We start from the raw sequence: 4,178 nt of genomic DNA, 5'->3' as shown, positions 1-4,178 counted from the left end.
GGGAAAGAGACACAAGAATAGACTACAGGAGACCAAATAAAACGTTCCAAGTGGCAAGCATTGCAAAATAACACATCATTCCCAAATTTCTCCTGGGCATTGACTAACTGGAGTGTCGTCATTACCTGATGAGAGGTCAGCTTTGAAGAGCTCAGACTATTCCTTTAAAGTCTTTGGACCTAGTCTCAAGTTCAAGGATGCACAAGTGAAGCCTCCAACCATTATGATATTATGTTTACCAGGTTCTACTAAAGCTATCCTGATGAAAGTATCAGCTGACTTTGAATGTATACTAGGTCTCAGTAAGCATGTCTGTGAAATTCAGAAGAAAGACACCATTGGCCAAAAGAAACTACGTAAAAGACAGAAATTGGAGGCTTCTGAACTGTGCATTCTTTGAAGCCCTTTCTGAAAAGAAGGAAGTCAAGTGCATCCCTATCTACTCTTACCAATATCCACTCAACTATGTAAAGTTGCGATAAAAATCTAAGTATTTTGTGGAGAATAAACACCTCTCCACTGTGAATGCTACTAAGACTAGTCTTTAGTTAAGCAGATAACTAAGCCCACTCATTCTCAGACTCTTCATCATTCTTATCTATGCATAACAGACCCCCTGGAACTTCCCACTTTTCTCCTAGGTTTATCTGCCTCGTCTCATCCTTCGAACCTCCCAGGAGCATCTTTGTAGCAGAAACTCCCAGTCAGTTTATAGATTATCTTTCCCCTGACCTGACACCTAAGCCCCAAGCATCTATATTTAATCACCTATTAGACATCCATTTTGTTTTCCATTTGAATCTCAAACCTAACATAAATGAAAAAGAAATCTTGACTCTCATTGGCCCCTGGCAACTCATTTCATTACAAACTTCTCCAGCTCAGTAAATGGCAACAATGTTCACCAATTTGATCAAGGCAGAACACCTATGAGCTGTTCTTAATTTCTCTTTCTCTCCCTTCTCTCACATTCTACTTGCCAGTTCTGTTGAACTTTTCCTCTTTTCTCCATTTGCCTGGCTTCAACCCTAGTCTAAGCCACTATTATCTCTGACTTGCACTACCACAAAAAATTCCTAACTCATCTCCCAGCTAAAGTCATGTTGTAGAGTAAATAAGAACCATTAGCTTGGTGGCCAAGAAAAGCATTTATTTATTACATTTACTTGTAAAATCATGTATATAATAATATATATTATATATAATAATAATGTGATCAACCTCCAGGTGGAGAAAATAATAATTATGTGAAGATGATCATAATTATAATAAATGCTCTAAGTTTTACAATGATTTCATTATCCAAGTGAAAATTCACAGAGTTAGTGGTTATAAACTGAACACCTACCCTGCCAACACCGAGCAGCCACCGTCACCTGCCATCTGAACTGCCAAGTAGCCTCCTAACTGGTCTCCTCAATTCCACTTTTGCCTCCACTAAGCTCTGTTGTTCACAAAGCTATTAAAGTGAACTTTTAAACACATAAATCTGAATATATGACTCCTGCATTTAAAATCTATTGTGGCAGAGATCTTCCCATTCTCTCCATCTTCTTTAAAATAATAGTCCCCACCATCACAAGTTTTAGGGAGTACAAGGTTGCTCAGCAGGAGAATTGATCTCTCTGCTTCCTTTTGGCACAAAGGAGGTGAGTCCGTGTGACGATGTCTGGGCTAATAGAAGTCAACAGAACTGATGTGGATGCAACCTCCAAGTGATTCCTAAAAGGCAAAGCCACTTATCCTGCATTCCCTCTTTCCTCCTTCCTGTGGGTAGGAATACAGATAGGATGGTGACAATCTACCTGTATTATTCTCTGCTGAAAAATACTTTATGACACATAGTAGTCACTCAAGTATTTAAATCAATGAAAGATAGAGGAACACAGTGTAAGACAGCTATACATTCTCCTGCACAGATAGTTATTAGATATCTGGTAGTAAATAATACAGTATTACCACTAAGAAGAGATCTACAAAACTTATGAGAAAGAAAAAAGGCAATGCATTCATATTTAATGCCAAAGAGTCATAACTGACATTCTAATAATTATGGAAGTTATGAAAAGAAATAGCCAGGCACTTTATGTCAGTGACCCATGTCTAGAAGTCACACAAAGATATGATCTGTGCTCAAGGTCAAGAACAAAGCACTCTAGAGTCAGGAAGCCGGTATCAAAACCCAACAAAATCAAAAAAGGGGTAAAGATTAAAGCAACAACATTTTTTCAGGACATTATATATTCTTGGGCTCAAGTTGTCCAGAGTAACAAAGTTAAGATAGAGAATTTTATTTTGCTTAAATCTTTTTAAGATAAAGGGGCATGTATTATCTCACCTAACTACAATGTTAGCAGAAAATTCTCAGACTTTAGGCAGAGCTGGACCCAAATGTTAAGAGGATGTCATTGAGGATCCATTGTCTCTCTCTCTCTCTTTTTCTTTTTACTTTTGAACTCAATTTAGACTTATAGAAGACAGGAATTCAGGCTTACAGAGAGTTCCTGTATACCCTTTCCTTACTCAGTTGCTCTTTTGTTAACATCTTACATAACCATAGTACAATTACCAAAGCTAATAAATCAACCTTGGTACAGGTTTGTTGACTAAATTATAGACCTTATTAAAATTTCACCAGTTTTTTTCACTAACATTTTTTTCCTGTTCCAGTATCCTACCAGGATTCCACCTTGCATTTAGTTGTTATACCTCCCCAGTCTCCTCTGATGCACAATAGCTCCTCAGTTTTCCACGTCTCTCATGATGTTGACAGTTTTGAAGATTATTGGCCAGTTATTTGGTAGAATGTCTCTCAGTTTGGGTTCCTCTGATTTTTTTCTCTTGATTGGAATAAGGTTCTGTATTTTTGGCAAGATTATCACAGAAACTATACTATTGCCTTCTCAAGGAATCTTATCAAAGGATTAACAGTGTAATAATGTTTAATTACTGGTGATGTTAATCTTGATCAATTGGGTAAGTGGTGTCTGCTGGGTCTCTCCACCTTGAAGTTGCTATCTTTCCCTTTGGAAGTAAAAAGTACTTTGGAGGAGATCGTTTAGTCTATGCAAGTTCTGTGTCTCCCATAAATTTTGTGCATTAATTTTATTGAGATGCAAAATTTCAAGTAGAAAACAAATCCTCTGTTACTAGTATACATGAAAAAATCACAACTAAAAAAAAAGGCAAACAATGAACTGGAAAAAAAAAATCACAATCTAAAATTTACTGAAAAAGATGTGTATTAAGAAAACCATATTAGTGTCCTGATTTTCTCCTACTGCTGTAGCCTGAAACATGGCGACTCCTGGCCATGTCACTCCGGAGGCACCCTTTGAACCATTGCAGCCCCCAGTCATTGAGGGCTTTAGCCCCAGTGTACACAGCACTTCAGAAAGCTTCAAGGAAAAGTTTCTTCGCAAGACCCGCAAAAACCCAATGGTACCCATAGGCTGCCTGGGCACAGCGGCCGCCCTTACCTACGGCCTCTACTGCTTCCACCGGGGTCAGAGCCAGCACTCCCAGCTCATGATGCCCAACAGAATTGCCCCCAGGGCTTCATGGTCGCAGCCATCTTTGCGGGTCTGGCTGCATCCACTCTGAAATCTCAACCCTGAGTCGGTGGCCTGGCCTTGAAAGCTCCGCAGAGATAGTTCCCAGCTCCAGGAGCAACCACCGGTCCTGCCACTGGCATTATTCCCTCATCTCCCCTGACAAGCCCCTGTATCAGTGGTGTCAGAAGTAGCCAATTGTGTAACCGACGGATTTGTGTGTGTGTGTGTGTGGTACACGGGCCTCTCACTGTTGTGGCCTCTGCCGTTGCGGAGCACAGGCTCCGGACGCGCAGGCTCAGCGGCCATGGCTCACGGGCCCAGCCGCTCCGCGGCATGTGGGATCTTCCCGGTCCGGGGCATGAACCCGCGTCCCGTGCATCTGCAGGCGGACTCTCAACCACTGCGCCACCAGGGAAGCCCAGAACCGACGGATTTTTTTCAGGAATCTCAGGTTCGGTTCAGTTTGAGTGTTGCATACTTCTACTTGTGCTGCACCTCCACTCCCTACTTAATAAACTCTGATCCACTTGTAAAAAAAAAAAAAAAAAAAAAAAGGAAAGAAAGAAAACCATAGTATACCAAAATAACATTTAAAAATTATAATAGTGTCTAACTATTGCTTTT

General features: G+C 40.4%; 1 pseudogene; it reads left to right on the top strand.

Moving 5' to 3' along the window:
- Window positions 1-3,297: 3,297 nt before the first annotated feature.
- Window positions 3,298-3,617, top strand: LOC103071099 (HIG1 domain family member 2A pseudogene; annotated as a pseudogene).
- Window positions 3,618-4,178: the final 561 nt, after the last annotated feature.

Source organism: Lipotes vexillifer, unplaced genomic scaffold (genome assembly GCF_000442215.2).
Source record: "Lipotes vexillifer unplaced genomic scaffold, Lipotes_vexillifer_v1.1 scaffold22, whole genome shotgun sequence".
Classification (NCBI taxonomy): Eukaryota; Metazoa; Chordata; class Mammalia; order Artiodactyla; family Lipotidae; genus Lipotes; species Lipotes vexillifer.
Note: the sequence above shows the minus strand (reverse complement) of the source record. Positions and strands in the feature narration are given on the sequence as shown.